Here is a 17,133-nt window from a genome sequence, read left to right on the forward strand (position 1 = left end):
TTTTCCCCTCTTCCTTGCAATGTTTTGGCAGCTGTGGAGCCTCTCTTGCTCCTCCCTTTCAACTCGCCTAATGCTTCGAGCCACAGGGGAGACCCAGACCCTGCAGAACATCCCGGAATGCGAAGCATTTGCAATGAGTCACAGCTGCGGAGGTGCCAGCAAGGGCTGTTCCAGACTTGGAGAGGGAGCGGAGAGGGGTCAGTCGAAGCAGCTGCAGGGCCCGTGTCAAAGGCTGCACCCCGGACAGAGGAGCGGGGGCACTGGCTGGAATGAGGAAGGACAGCAGTGAGAGAGAGAGTGCGTGAGGGCGGCTCCCCTCAAGCTTCCCCACCTGCTTTACAGTTCTCTAAGTCCTAAACGTCTTCACAGAAAAAAACAACCTTCTGGAATACAGAGAACCGCAAGTTGGTCTTTGGAAAATGATCCCTGGCAGTCCACTAACCAACAATCATGAAGGGCTGAGCTCACTGGGCTTTGCAACACACTATTTTAAGATGCACTGTAAAAATGCAGTGGGCGCTCTCTTTACTCCAACACAGGGGGCATTCACTGGCTCTCACTGCTGGAAAGTATTACTCCCTTGTAAGTCCTGGACAGAGCATTTGAGTGTCAAAACTTTGCCCTTTGGAAGCTTTTTTATTAATAACTGTGAATAGGGGCACCTGAGTGGCTCTGTCGATTAAGCCTCTGACTTTGGCTCAGGTCATGATCTCGTGGTTTATGTATTCGAGCCCCACATCAGGCTCTGTGCTGATGGCTCAGAGCCTGGAGCCTGCTTCGGATCCTGTGTCTCCCTCTCTTTCTGCCCCTCCCCCCCCCCCACACTCATGCGCACCCGCTCTCTCTCTCTCAAAAATAAACATTTAAAAATTAAAAAAAATAACTGTGAATAGGGGATACATTCTTAATATTCATCCAAAATATATTTTTAAAGCTATAAATAAGTACGGGTCCCTCTCACTTTTGTCCACCCCAGCACCTACTTCTCCATTGTGGAAGCAATCACTGTTACTTGTTTCTTGTGTATTTTTCCAGAAGTGTTCTTTGCATGTACAAACATGTCTGGTGTACGTAAATTTTTGTGCAAATAGCATACGTTACACAACGTTTCATACTTTGTTTTTCACAGCTCTGGAAAGGTTTCGTATCAGTACAAATAGAGCTCTCTTGTTTATTTGTTCATTTTAGCTGGATATTTAACAGCACCCTGTTAATACACATTTTAACTGGATATTTAACAGCACCCTGTTAATACACATTTTAACTGGATATTTAACAGTACCCTGTTAATACACATGTCATTTGTTTTCATTCTTTCCCTATTACAAACTGCTTCAGGTGGATATCTTTGAGTCTATATATAGGTCAAATTTCTAGAGATGGGATTGCTATGTTATATTTTGACATTTTGTTATTTTTTGTGTTTATTTAATATTTTATTTTTAAGTGATTTCTACACCCAACATGGGGGTGAATTTACAACCCCAAGATTAAGAGTCGAATGCTGTACTGTCAGCCAGCCCGGCTCCCCATATTTTGACATTTTGACATTTTGTCAAATTGCCCTTCATAGAGATTACACCAATTTATATTCATGCATGAGTGTGTCTGTTTCCCTTATTCCTCAGCACAGGGTTATCCAACTTTTTAAACCAATTGATAGGTTAAAATATGGTCTCTCGTAATTCTAATTTGGTTTCTTTCTCTCTTTCTTTCTAGTTTTATTCATTTAATCTCTACACCCAATGTGGCACTTGAACTCATGACCCTGAGATCAAGAGTCACATGCTCTACCACCTTAGCCAACAAGGTGCCCCCTAACTTGGTTTCTTATTGGTGAGGTTTCTTATTGCTGAGGTTTCTTATTGCTGAGACTGAGCATCTTTCCCCAGGGTGTGTGAGAGGCAATGGTATTTTCTGTTCTGTGAGTTGTGTTCTCTGCCCATTCTCAATTATACTGTTGGTTCTGGTTTATTGAACTCCATGTATTAAGGAAAATAGCGCTTTGTCAATGTATATATGGAAAATGTTTTCCCAGTTTGATTTTCTTCTCCCCATACGTACAATGTTTATTTCATACAGAACTCTTCTTCTTAGAAAGAACTTAGAAAGAGGTCTTAGAAAGTTTAGCATTTGATAGTATTTCCCCTGAAATTATGATAAATCTCCCCCATATTTCCCCATATTTTCTACATAAGATGCATTAGTTTGCATTTAGTCTTTATATCTGTGACCCAGCAGAATTTATTGTACTGGTAGGATCTAGGCGCCACCTTTCTCCAGATGACTATCCAGTTGTTCCCACACTATCTTATCTGAAAAATCCAATCCTCACCTCATTAAGCTGAAATGCTGCCTTTATCAGAAACTTAAGGTTTCCAATATATTTGTATAGCAACGTATTGCTACCTAACAAATCAACCTAAATTTAGTGACAAAAATAATACACCTTTATTACCTTGCAGTTTCCATGGGTCAGGAATCCAAGCACAGGTTAGCTGGGTCCTCTGCTTTAGGGCCTTTCTCAAAGCTCAATCAAAGTGTCAGCCGGGGCTGGGGTCTCATCTGAGGCTTGACTGGAGAAGGATATGCTGCCAAGCTCGCGTGGCTGTTGCAGGATTCAGTGTGTTGTAGGTTGTCAGATTGAGGGCCTGGCTTCCTAGTGACTGTCTGCTGGAAGCCACTCTAAATACTTGCCTCTCCATATGACAGCTCACTTCATCAAAGCCAGCAAGGGACAGAGTCAATAGAGAGAGTCTGGTGGCAAGAGGCTTACCTTCTTATCCAGTCTTATGTAATGTACAGAAGTGACATTCCACCATCTATGCCACATTCTGTTGGTTAGGATTAAGTCACAGGTCCCACTTAAAGTCAAGGGGAGGGAATTATGCAAGGGAGTGAATACTAGGATGTGGATATTCATTGGGGACCGTCCTAAAGTTTGTCCATCCAGTGATTCATGTCCCTCCCACAAGCAAAACGCACCCACCTGCTCTCAAGTTCTGCAAAAGTCTCACCCCCTTAGAGCATCACTCTGAAGTCTGGAATCTCATCATCTAGACCAAGCCAGATGTGGCTGAGGCTCTTGGGGTGCAGTTCATTAAGTCCAGCTCCTGGACCACAATCCCTGCCCATCTGTGGACCTGTAGGATAAATGCGACCTGTCACTTGCTCACGCACCTAACATGCAGTGGGGGGACAGGCAAAGGATAGCAGCTAGAAACACTCCCATTCAAAAAGGAAGAGCATGGGAGGTACAAAAAAGTCCCCGTCCATAGCAATTCACAGGTTTGGATGTGTTCAAAACGTCTATACCCTACTTATACTGGTATATAGAGAGAGGTATGTTGTGCTTACTGAGTTCCAAGGACTTTTCTAAGTGCTTTATCTATATCAACTTATTTAGTCCTCACAACAGCCCTAGGAAGGTCGATACTACTATTATCCTAATTTTACAGAAGAGCAAAATGAAGTACAGAGAGGTTCAACAAGTTTCCAAGGTCAAACAGCTAACAAGTGGCAGAGCCAGACAGGAGGGGAGTATTCCTGGAAAAGCAATTTGTAGGAGGTTTGGGTGAAGGAGGAACTGAACTGGTGTTCTCAGCTGGCAAAAATTCTTCCCAGTTCCTTGTAACACAAAGGCTGTGTGTGTGTGTGTGTGTGTGTGTGTGTGTGTAAGAGAGAGAGAGAGAGAGAGAGAGAACGAGAGTTTAGCCCTTTCTACTCCACAGTCAGCAGTGGTCAACAACCATGGGTCTATTCACAATTCATAGGTATTTTTTCCCTACCCTACGTACTTCACTGACAGACTGGTTCCTACGAATATGCAGGAGTGTATGTTTCTTCATTTAACCCCACCTCTCCTGCTCCTTCTCAGTGCCGGCTGGAAACTCCCATGGCCAGCCTAAGCATCCTGTTCCCGTCGTTTCTAACAAGGGAGTGTTGAATTCTCCCTCATGGCATGCATGTGGGGGATTTGCCTGAGACCCACACTGCAGGCATCCCTCCTGGTGTCTCCGCCAGCCCTCATTGATCTGCACTGCATCTGGCAGACCTTCCCCTTTATTGTAGATCAGGCCTTGAAGTTGTCACTTCAGGTTGCCCACTCCATATCCATTCCCCTTGCCCTCCTTCCTAACAGAATCCCAACTTTCTTAAGATATCCAATACCGTTAAATGCAGCCCGAGAGAGTCAAGGGAATGTGGCTCCATCTCCTCTAGTTCTGCTCTATGAGTGTACTCTGATGAACCTAAACCGGTTTCAGTAATTCCTTCTCCCCTTTTGACTGAGTAACCAAGGTTTGGTTCGGTAACCAAGGTTTGAGCCAAACAGCACAAGGCCATCCCTTTGGTGACAGCTACTGACCCAAAGGTGGGCATATGAACTGAGTTGGTCTGTCAGGATTTTACTTGCTCTCTCATCTAGTGGATATAAACAAAGAATCATGTAGGCAAAATTGCTATGGGCAGCCATATTAGAAACATAAGGGGAACCAGGCTTTGGATGAATCGTATGGACAACAGTAATGAGAGGCAGAAAAAATCTGGGTGGTTGGTGCTATCGTTGAATGTGTCATATCTTTGGAGCTCCTATTATATGAATTAGCACATTTCCTTGGTATTTTTTAAATGTTTATTTATTTTTGAGAGACGGTGGGGAGCGGGGAGCAGAGAGAGAGGGAGACAGAATCTGAAGCAGGCTCCAGGATCTAAGTTGTTAGCACAGAGCCCGACACAGGGCTTGAACTCACAAACCATGAAATCATGACCTGAGCTGTAGTCAGACGCTCAGCCAACTGGGCCACCCAGGTTCCTCAACACATTTCCTTATTTTTAAAGCCAGTCTGAGTCAGACTTACTGTTGCTTTTAATCAAAAGCTTCCAAATTAGTAAAGAATGAGAGATGGTGCCTAGTTTGGTCAATTTTATATTTTTTTTTTTTTTTTTGTTTTTTTTTTTTTTTTTTTTGGTAACTTCTACATTGGGTCAATTACAATCACTTATTTTTGAGGATATTCAAAACTGACTAGTATTGCTAATTACTTTCATGAGCTCTAATAGTTAAAATAGGTATTTAAACTATCTAAAAGTACAATTAGCTTCAAAACACAGAACAATAACATTGTCCAGGGAAAGCTCTGCCTCGTATTAATTGTCATGTTCAAGGAAGCAGGTGACATCCCACACCACATTTGCACATGCCTCCTTAGACTTAGCACCTCCTGCTATATTTGTGTCTGTCAGTCATCTACCACTGGGGGCTGTGGGATGCTTGAGGCAGGGGTTGGGTTCTCCTTGTCCAACAACTTAATGTATGTACCCCTGTAACTTGAGTGGATGCCAGACATAAAACTCCAATATTCATTTCCAAATCTCAAAGTAATTCCAAAGGCACTTAGATGCCCAAGTATAAAAGACAAAATCAGGGGTGCCTGGGTGGCTCAGTCAGTTAAACGTCCAACTTTGGCTCAGGTCATGATCTTGCGGTTCATGGGTTTGAGCCCCACATTGGGCTCTGGGCTGGCAGCTTGGAACAGAGCTTGGAGCCTGTTCCGGATTCTGTGTCTCCCTCTCTCTCTCTGCCCCTCCCCCGCTCATGCTCTGTCTCTATCTCAAAAACAAACTATAAAAAAAAAAATTTTTTTAAGCCAAATCAGAATGGCACCCTGAATAAATAAATGGGGGCCTTAATGAAGTAAAGACTTCTCTAAATTTTCAAAACCCATTGTCATAATGGAGAGCAGGAAGAAATGTTACATCAGGCTTTTTTTTCACCCCTCAATTATTCATTGTGTTATATGTGCTTAATATGTTGTGTGTTGATTCTAAAACTCTGGGTGGTCCTTACTATTTTCTCTACTGAAAAGTAGAGCGCTTTTGCACTTGAGATCCTGCATGGAGAATTGATTTAAGTAAGTCCAAAGGAGGATTGGATAGAAGCTGGGCTTGGAACTAAGCATTTCTCCAAACCTGGGTAGCTGGGAAGGGGCAGGGTTTACGGGTTTTCTGGAAGTGACAAAGATGGAGTCCCATTTGCACAGTGTGTCAGATGGGGTGAGTAAGGGATGCCTGAGTCTCTGAGGGTGAACTTCCCCATTAGCAGGGTGGACCACTCTGGAGAGCTACTGGGTTGGTCCAGATGACACTGTCTGCACAAGCAACCCTGGAAGCCCAGCTCTCCATGGCTGCAGCAGGGACAGAAAGGGAAACCTCAACAATGTCCAGGATTTTGCTTTATCTCTTGGTTTGTGCTTTTTGCATTTTAATATGTCCTTCCCCCACACATAGGTCACAATGATTTCTACATTTTCTACTAACTTCATGATCATTTTGAAAATAGATCCTTAACCCTTTTGGAGCTAACATTTGTCTGTACAGTAGGTATGGATTCGGTTTTATTTTATTTTTCTCATCTAGTAAACAGTCTGTCCTTTCCCACATTTGTATGTGGGGACCAAGTGTTAATCTAAGCACAGCTCTGTCTCTAAGCCATCTGTTACTCTGTTCCAAGTATTCGTTTTGTCTGTTCTTGAATCAGTATCATAATGTCTGAATGACTGTGCCTAAGTAGTATGTCTTAAATATCACCACTATGTCTTTCTTTTTCAAAGTAGACTTAGCTAAATCATGGACTTGTTTTTCCAAATAAATTTCAGAATAACTTTTCAGTATTTCTCAAAAACAAATAAAACGAAATCTGCCATTTTGATAAGATTGAATTTATAGATTAATTTGAAGATAATCTTCATTTTCATGATATTAAGCTATTCTGTTCATAAGTGTGGAATACCCCTCCACTTATTCAGATCTTTTATGTCCTTTTAAAAAAAAAAGATTTTATTTTTAAGTCCTCTATATACCCAACCTGGGGCTCGAACTCACAACCCTGAGATCAAGAGTCACATGCTCCATTGACTGAGCCACCCAGGTGCCTCCTTTTATGTCCCTTAATAGAGTTTAAAATTTTTTCCTTCTAGAGCTCAAGTGTATTCTTTAATTCCTAGAGTCTCTTGCAGCTTTTGTTGCTCATGTGAAAGATATCTTATTTTTCTATTACATATTTGCCAGTTGCTCATTGCTAGTATAAAGAAATGCTATTGATTTTTATCTCATCAATTATTTATACGTCACTGGGAACAGGTTGCATAGATTTTTTTTTTTTTTTTTTTTACAAATAGTTTATTGTCAAGTTGGTTTCCATATAACACCTAGTGCTCATCCCCACAAGTGCAGGTTGCATAGATTCTTCCCTGGGAGGAGATTTTCATAGGTAGGAAGTGGAAAAGGAAAAGGAACATGAAGGAAGGTGTAAAGACAAGAGACTCCCTAAGTAAGAAGCCCAAAGTCCAGAGAAGAGAGCTGCCAGGTACTTTGGAAACCAATTTTATTACTTCATCTTTTCCCCTGAAGCTTCACGGAATTCTAATTCTGGCATAGAGGCCAGACTCTTCAGAAATGTGCCATCTTTTCCTCTGTGACTGGCTCCAACTTCAGGGCCTGCTACAGCCCTGTCAGCCCTCAGCACCGTCACCACAACCTCACCAATGCAGACAGTCTTCTGGTTCAGCAGCCTCCCCACCGGCCTTCCCCATTCTAACTCCCCAAACATCTGTAGCATCACGTCCATCCGTTTATCATGCCACTCCTACTCCGCAACTGGGATCCTCGCCTCCTTCAGACCAGAAGCCAGAGTCATTACTGCTGCTCACCAGGCTGTCCACAATAGCCCAGCTCCCATTTGCTCTCTGACCTCATTACCTACCGTGCCCACTCCTGCCCACTTTGTCTTAACATCTGAGGCCCCTTCCTATTCCTCCAACTTGGCAAGCAAGCTACAGCCTTGGGGCCTAAATAATTACACTGTTGCTTCATAAAATACACTAAGCAGCTTAAAATAACAAAGCTTTGTTATTTCTCACAGCTTTAAGGGTCAGAAAGCTGGGAGTGGCTTAGCTGGCTAGTTCTGATTCAAGGTTTTGGATGAGACTGGAGGTAAGCTTCTGGCTATGGCTGCAGTCTCATCTGAAAGCTCAACTAGGGGAGGATCCCCTTCTAAGCTCATTCACAAGGTTGTTGGCAGGCCACAGATCCTCATGGATTTTCAAAGTAAGGGCCTCACTTTCTTCCAGGATGTTGCTGAGACACTGCCTTCAGTTCCTTGCCACACAGGCCTCTCTGTAGAGCACAGAGCAGCCCTCCTGGCCGTTGGCTTTCCCTAGGGAGAATGATATTGGAGAAAATGAACAATCCAGAATGGAAGCTGCAGTCTCTTTGATACCTAACTGCAAGGGACACCTGGGTGACTCTGTCTGTTGAGCGTCTGAATTTGGCTCAGGTCATGATCTCAAGGTTCGTGGTTTTGAGCCCCATGTCAGGCTCTGTGCTGACAGCTGAGAACCTGGGGCCTGCTTCAGATTCTGTGTCTCCTTCTCTCTCTGCCCTCCCCCATTCACACTCTGTCTCTCTCTCTCTCTCAAAAATAAACATTAAAAAATTTTTTTAATTTAAAAATTTTAAAGTTAAAAAAAATTAAACCTAGCTGAAAAAGTAACATACCATCAGTTCTATAATATTCTATTTATTTCAAATTCAGCCCACACCCAAGGGCAGGAGAATTAAGTTCCAAACCTTGAAGGGCATCATGCCTTCAGGGACATATTTTTTATAACAACCACAAGACCTTTGTTCTCTCTTCCAGGGATCACTGTATGGCTGGCTCCTTCTCTCATTCAGGCCTCTGCTCATCAAAGAGGCTTCTTGTGATATTTCTGTCTAAATGGCATCATTTTCTCTCCCTGTCCTTTGTGGGATTTTTTTTTTTCCTTTATCATCTGAAAGATTTTATCATTTGTCTTCCCACTAGAATATTAGCTTAAAAAAGGTAGAAACTTTGTTTTACTTACTATTAAATAAGGGACCTAGAATTATGACTGGCGTATATAGTAAGCACTCAATAAATACTTATAGGGAAAGAGAAGAAAGAAGGGGGATGAGAATGAGAATCCCAGAATAGGGGTCACATCTTTAGTGTCTTCCAGATGGAGATCTGGTTCATGTCTAGAGAATATACTATCTGGCCCAGCCCTGTGTATATCTGCCAGACGGCAGGCTGGGGAGGAACCTGTGACTTTTCTACACATGGAGATTTGTAGTGGATTGGACTGTGTCCCCAAAAAGGATATGTCCTAACCTCTAGTACCTATGAATGTGACCTTATTTGAAAATGAAATCCATACAGATGCAATTAAGTTCTCTACAGATGGTATTAAAGAGGATCATCTCCATGACTTACATATAAATTAATGACTCAGATAATTTTTCATGGTCCTACATGCCGAAATAAAGCCCTTAAAAATCATGTTGCTAATGCATATGTAATTTTTTGAAAACAACTTTCCTGTATATGCTTAGAATTCTGTCTAAACTCAGGATATACAGGAAACAGTATCACCAGATGCCTCTGACGAAGGCCACTAAGGGTGGGAGAGCAAAGTACCAGGGAGGTATTTTGAAGTATATGCCCCTTTTGTGCTACTTGAAGTGAGTGTTGTTTTTTGTTTTCTTGGGTTTTTATTTTTTATTTGAGAGAGAGAGAGCATGTGTGAGACCGGAGGAGAGGAGTAGCAGGAGAGAGAGAGAGAGAGAGAGAGAGAGAGAGAGAATCTTAAGCAGGTTCCATTTCTAGTGTGGAGCCTGATGCAGGAAGGGCTCCATCCCACGACCCTGGGATCATGACCTGAGCCAAAAATCAAGAGTCAGACTCAACTAACTGAGCTATCGAGGCAGCCCTGTCCTATTTGAAGTGTTATCTTGTATCGCTGTTTTCTCAAACATACACAAACACGCAATTAAGAAAAAATAGCATGGAATTCCTATTGCTTTTATAAACTGTGATATAGTTTCCACAGAGTTAGAAGTATCTTTTGGCCAACAATTACTTAATCAAAATCAAATATCTATGAAATAATTAATTTGTTTATATAAAGAACAGTGATGGAAGCAGAGCAGCATGATGGTTACTACTGGGTGGAGGAAGAGGAATCAGGCAATTATTGGCCAAAGGATATATAGCTTCAGTTTTGCAAGATGAGTAAATCCTAAAGTATACAGTATAATGCAGACAGTTGACAATCCTATACTGTATATTTTGAAACTTGTTAAGATGTAGATCTTATATTAAATGTTCTTATCACAAAAGAACAAGAAAAAAGAGGGAGGAAGGAAACTTTTAGGGGCCATGGTTAAGTTTATGGTATTGTTTACTATAGTGACATTTTCATGGGTGTATGTTTACCTTCAAATTCATCAAGATGTGGGACACCTGGGTGGCTCAGTCAGTTAAGCGTCCAACTTCAGCCCAGGTCATGATCTTGCAGTTTGTGAGTTCGAGCCCCATGTTGGGCTTTGGGCTGGTGGTGAGGGGCCTGTTTGGGATTCTCCCTCTCTCTCTCTCCCTCTCTCTCTCTCCCTCTCTTTCTCTCTGTCCCTGCCCCACTTACTCTGCCTCTCTCTCTCTTTCAAAATAAATAAACTTAAAATAATTCATCAAGATCTATACATTAGCTATATACAGCTTTTTGTGTATGTCAATCACACTTCAATTAAAAATATTTTAAGGAAAGAACAGTAGTATTACTAATAATGGTTTGGCAAACAGTTGTGAGATTTTGGGGCTTGAAATCTGTTTGCAAATCAGATTTGAATTCCTCTACCTGTTTAATTATTTTTATAACTTTGGATTGTTAGGGTACATTTGCATCTTAATATGGTTGAATAAAGGTGAAGGCATGCTAAAATGATTGCTACAGTTAGATAAAAAAAAAAAACTAAAACTAAAAAAGGTCAACACCCCAGAACACTGGCCTTTTTTGTTTTTTTTCCCCAAATAAAAAGGTGAGATGGGCATATGTATGAATGTTAAGTTTAAGGACAATGATTATTGTATCCATCATAATAAAGTATTTCCAGAGACCCAAAATGAAACTATACTCACTGACACTCATTTATTCTTTCTTTCATTCAAATGTATTGCCTCCAGGTTCCTCGTGGTATGATAAAAGCTGAATATAAAAGCAATCAGGCAGGGAATCTGCTCTCAAGATGGTGACAGACTTGTAACTGGAGATGTATAATTCACTGTGATGGCCACAAAAAGTAGCACAGTAGCCTACAAGGAAGGAGTGAGCAGGTGAACATCAAGGTCCTTCAAGAGGACAGCTTAGATGGTAAAAGTCCTTTGGATGATCAGTTTTGTTGATGGGTCCATGATGGACTCTATTACGATACCGTGACTATAATATCATGCCATCTAAACAGAATCCTTCCTCCCTGGTATGTGATCAACTTCTGTGATTCTTGGCAGTGTATATTCCTGATGTGCAGTGTATATTCCTGATGTGCTCTTAACAACTTTCAAACAGCAGATTGGACTCCTTCACCAACGCTGTAGGAAGATGACACCATCAAAAAAGAGCTATAAGTTGGAAGCAGGGAGTGGTTTCCCTGTAAGGAAAGAAAAACGAAGGAGCTATAAGTTTTGAAATTAAAATTTGACATCCTCGGCTAATTCAGATCTTTAGTGATTTAGTTCATGCTCTGCGCTACACTCTGCAAAATGTCAGTTAAGAGCTGGACGTAAAACTCATACATCTAGTTGGAGTAGTGTGGTTCGAGCCCATTTTTGCTAAAGGACATTATTTTTGTGCCATGACAGAGATGCCGGCTGCTTCTTCCTGTGCTCTCTTCTTCTTGGGCACATGGTGATACCACGTGCCCCAGCCCTCCTTGCCATTGGGGGCAGTCATGTGAAGTCTTGTGTGCCACTGCCTGGCCCGGGCCATTAACCCCTTCCGTGCTTGGTCCTCTTGCCCTTTACCCCCTTGCATCTGACAGCGATGCAGAAGACCACCAGAGCTGCCCCAGAAGCCACCAGTTGAAGACAGTAGAGCCTCCATCAGCTCTAGCGCTCAAATGACTGCAAGAGGAGGCACCCCACTGACTGGTGGGAGTTCCCTGGCACTGTTCCGTGAACAAGAAATAAGCTGTGAGGTATTTGAGCCATTATACATGGCTACAGTAGGTAGCATTGCTTAACTCGTAGCAATATTCTTCTCTTTTACTTTTTTTTTTTATTTTTTTTATTTATTTCTAGGAGAGAGAGAGATAGACAGCATGAACAGGGGAGGGTCAGAGAGAGAGGGAGACACAGACTCAGAAACAGGCTCCAGGCTCTGAGCTGGCAGTCAACACAGAGCCCAAAACAGGGCACGAACCCACGAACCGCGAGATCATGACCCAAGCGAAAGTCGGACGCTCAACCGACTAAGCCACCCATGCGCCCCTCCCTTTTACTTTTTTGGGGGAGGGAGGAGACACACAAGAAAGGATAAGTTGAGGGAAATGTAATTATAATGTTTGTGCTGGGCATCTGTCATTTGCCCCTTTAGACTCATGCTCTATCCTTCTGTATCCTGCGTTTAGCCCTACATTCTGGGCCTCTCAGCCCTCTGAATGTCTGGACGTGAGACGAAGGTCAGGATATTTCCTGTGCTGGCTCCCTCCCTGGGAGGTCCTAACAGGAGTTCACTGCTCCTCTCAATCTGGCCTGTTTACGTGACTGTCTCACTCCTTCTGGATTCAAATAGCAGTTCCCTGCCCTTAGCCCCTTGGCCTTGAATTAGCTTGGCCAGCATCACAAAATACCACAGACTAGGTGCTTAAACACCTCTCATGGTGCCAGAGGCTGGGGAGTTTTAGATCAAGATGCTAAGATTCCTGCTGTGTCCCTAGAGAGAGAGAGGGAATGAGAGAACATTCTTTGGTCCCTTCTCATAAGGGCACTGATCTCATCATGATGACCCCTGCATGAGTTCATCTAAACCTAATTACCTCCCAAAGGCTCCACCTCTTAATCCCATCACATTAGGGGTTAGAGCATCAACACATGACTTTGCCGGGTGGGGGTTGGGGGTGCGGGGGGGGGGAGTGCAAACATTCAGTGTGTAACAGCCTACAAAACCCAGGTTACCACATCATTCTATGCCATGACTCCAGGCCCACACCTTATAAGGTGTAAATCAGCCCTCTGTAAATCAAGCCCTCTAGAATCCTCCCACTTTGAGTGGGCCATCTCTTTCCTATTAGCACTATGACTGAGACAATACTGCTTTTGTCTTCATTCTCAAAACTAATAGTAACAAAGATTGTACATATTCCCAGAAAAGGGTAAGCTGTACATTTTAGGGCAGTCAATAACAATCACAAGCAATAATTCCCATGAAAATTATTACATCTCTCTCTCCAATGGTCCCTTGAGGTTAGTGGCATCTCCAGATTCACCTGTCTGCAAACCAAACCTAATAATACATAAGTACCTTTAACATTAGGGCAGAGTTTGAACCCTGCATTCAAGGCTTTTCATAATCTGGTCTCTGCCTCCTCTCCAGCGTTATCATTGCCTTCTCTCCAATCCTCATCCTACAAACTGGGGGAAACATGACTCTGACCCTACACATCTCAGGCCCTTTGTCTGGATTCCCTCTCATCTTCCTCTTCATTTAACTCCTGGTAGTCTTTCAAAACTCAGTTTACCTCTGTCCTGCTGGGGCATCCTTTCCTGATATCTACATCCACCCCCCACCCCCACCCACCCACGCACATACATACCTTCCCAGCTTGGGTCTGGCACTCCTCTATGCTCACATCATGTTGTGCCTCTTACTATATCACACCACTTTACTTCCTGCCTCCTGACTGCTGGATTGGAATCAACTACTATTAATGTCTGTACCTCCCTAGTAGGTCCTTAATATACATTTGTTGAATACATAAACATCCAATCGTTCTAGGCTTTTGTTAAAAATTTTGTTAAATTCCTGTGGGGGACCTGGGTAAAGCTGGAATGAGGATAGGGGGATGCCCTCTTCGGTTCCCATCCCTCTTCCACAAGAGCTGCAGACTTGGAAAAACAGCACTGTCTCCCTTCCAGAGTCTCTTCTCCATAGAATGAAGATATAATTTCATCACCCCTGCCTTTAACATGTCCAATTCACCACAAATGCCCAATATATAGGACCTGAGTTACTGAAGTTTTGCTGTTAAACATATTTAATCATTTTTTTAAAATTTAATTTTCTGAATAGACACTATGTTGTCATAGGGTCAAAACCAAAATGCATAAAAGTTATACAGTAGGGCCACCTGGGTGGCTCAGTCGGTTGAGCATCCGACTTCAGCTCAGGTCACGATCTCACAGTTTGTGGGTTTGAGCCCCACATGGGGTTCTGTGCTAACAGCTCAGAGCCTAGAGCTTGCTTCTGATTCTGTGTCTCCCCCTCTCTTTCCCCTTACCCCATTGTGCTCTGTCTCTCTCTCACTCTCAAAAATAAACATTAAAACTTTTTAAAGAAAACAAAGTTATACAGTAAAAATGTCTCCCTCCACCCCAACCCATGTCTCCATTAACCCAGTGTTTGTCCTCTGTATGTCACTCTTCTTAACATATGCTTAGTTCCAGAGTTGTGTAATGCCCTACAAGCTAATTGCAAATACACATTCTTATATTTTGCCCTTCTTTACCAAAGCATGACACTTTTTTGAATTTTTTTTTTACTTAACCATGTTTTAGAAACCTTTCCTTACCCCCTCATTCTTTTGTACAGTTGCATAGTATTTTAGCATGTGGACATATCCAGTATCTTTAACCAAACCTTCACTAATAGACATCTGAGTTGCTTCTAATCTTATTTTGCAGATGATGCTTATAATGATGTTCATTTAATCTTGAGATGATGCTGTATGATCCGATGTATAATTCTTTTAACACTTTGACTCTGTACCTCAAAAACCATTTAATCTGTGGGCCAAGTAATATATGTCATTTGCTAAAGGATAAATTAAGGTTAGACCATAGATCAATGACCTGAAAAAGTTATTTAATTTTATGAGTTCACTTCTGGGCATTTATCCATAAGAATGTTGGACGATATGGCAGAGTATGAGTTCATTTTAATAGAACAGGCAGCGTATGTGTAAACTTCGCAGATTTTGCCAAGGTCATTTGGACAAAGCAGCATTGAGGGTTCCTCTTGGGAAAAAGCTCAATCATTTTGGGACTTTTGATGACCAGTAAGACTTTAATATTATTTGGTATGCTAATGCATTGTATTCAGCAGAAGTTTACAAAACAGGGAAGGATCAGCATGGATATCTGCATCCGGAACACCAAAGGCCTCTGGAGAAGGGCATAATACATCAGTGTCGAGCCCTTGTTCATTCCAGAGGCTGAGAGGTCAGACGGGGGTTTTCTGACTGCTCCCCAATACAGAACAGAATTCTGTGTGGGGTGCTGTATGGTAACCCTGTATGTATCTGGTGCCATGAGGCTGGTGTACCATGTGGCCAGAGGGAGATTGCATCCAGCTGCCCCTTCTTATGTGCCTGGTTGTCAGGGTTGCTTAGTGAGAACAGCCCTTGGGCGTGGCACGCGCTACATCTGCTGGAGAGCAATGACAGGTTGGAAAGAGCCAACTGACTACAACTAGAACCTACTCAGAAGGCTTGTAGGAGCTGATTTCCACAAAGGTAAGGGCAGAAGGGGGCACTGTGGGTGGAGTCTTATGAAGCTACTCAGCCTAAATAATGTATGGGTTTAAGGCCAAATCTGTAAGACCAGATGCATCTCCCTTTGGGAAGGATGGACCTCCAGGCCCCCTGAGGTAGAATCAACCAAGAATTCTTCGTGAGGCCACGCCCCCCTCTGCCAGACCTTGTTGGGGGAGGGGGGGTTGGGATCTAAACTCATTTAGAGGAGCAAGTTGCTCTATCTCCTTTATCTCTTTATATGTATAGTTTATACTTTCCAGTTTGAAGACCTTTTTCCAATTTAAGAAAATAAACCAAAAGAAAAGACAGAGATAAAATTAGAGGTCTAAATTAAAGGGAACTATTGCTGAAGAATATAGGTTATGGAGAGTTTTGACAAACCTTGACTTTATTTTGAACTTTAGCCCTTACAAACCATTCTGAGTTTCTGGTAATGGTAGCATATCTATTTTGCAGATTTCTGGAGCTCTCTCCAACGCACTCCACCTCTTCCCATCACACCAGTCGTCAGTTTGGAAACCCTAATGCAGATGAACTACTCTGTTATGTTTCTGATATTTATTAGGTAAAATTTTTAAGTTATATTGCTGTTTCCATGTGTGTTTGTTTATTTTCTGCCACAAGTTTCCAACGAGCATTTACCTGACAGACTGAGTTCCAGTCACTTGGGGATGCACCAGTGAGCAAAATTAGTACGGTCATGTCTCTACACTGGACGATGGAATGGTAGATGCAGATTCCATGTGATCAACAGTTAAACATGGGTCATGTTAATATATTTACTTCCAGTGCTTCTCAGATTCAAATATGGTCCTGAGCGAAAGATGAGCCCTCCTGTTGACTTTTCATTTTTCTTCTTTCTTCTTCAATTTTCTCAGACATTTGCTTGACCTTCCCTCATCACCACACACACACACACACACCCACACCCATACACACACACACACACCCCTACACCTGTCTTCGTGAACCTCCTAATTGAAAACACATGCAATTTGGTGCTTAATTAAAAATTTGTATTATAGGGGCTCCTGGGTGGCCTAGTCAGTTAAGCATCTGACTCTTGATTTGGGCTCAGGTCATGATCTAACAGTCATATGATGGAGCCCCATTAGGCTCTATGTCCAGTGTGGAGAATCTTAAGATTTTTTTCTCTCCCTCTCCACTTGCCCTTCCCCCTGTCTCACGCACACACATACACACACTCTCTCTCTCGCTTGCTCTCTCTTGCTCTCTCTGTCTCTCTCTCAAAAACAATTTTGTGTTATGACAAAATACAAGTATTTGTATGCTTCAGCCAGTTATCTATTGCTGTGTAACAAACAACCCCAAACCTTAGTGGCTTAAAACCACAGCCATTTTATTTACTCATGATTCTGTGGATCAAGAATTTGGGCTGGGCTTAGCTGAGTGGTCCTTGTGTTTCATATGGCATTGCCTGTGTGCTCTTATGTGGCTGCAGTTGGCTGGGAGATTGACCAGGGCTGGAATTTTCAAGATGTCTTCAGGCATCTCTCTGCTGGTCTCTGT

General features: G+C 42.5%; 1 long non-coding RNA gene across 1 annotated transcript; it reads left to right on the plus strand.

Annotated features, from left to right (window-relative positions):
* The first annotated feature begins 1,768 nt into the window (after positions 1-1,768).
* Positions 1,769-16,162, plus strand: LOC120237254. Its single transcript, XR_005529903.1, has 3 exons — positions 1,769-1,810; positions 11,039-11,331; positions 16,060-16,162. It is a non-coding gene; the product is annotated as an uncharacterized LOC120237254 (long non-coding RNA).
* The last annotated feature ends 971 nt before the right edge of the window (positions 16,163-17,133 follow it).

Source organism: Hyaena hyaena, unplaced genomic scaffold (assembly GCF_003009895.1).
Source record: "Hyaena hyaena isolate Hyena2069 unplaced genomic scaffold, ASM300989v1 scaffold_175, whole genome shotgun sequence".
Taxonomy (NCBI): domain Eukaryota; kingdom Metazoa; phylum Chordata; class Mammalia; order Carnivora; family Hyaenidae; genus Hyaena; species Hyaena hyaena.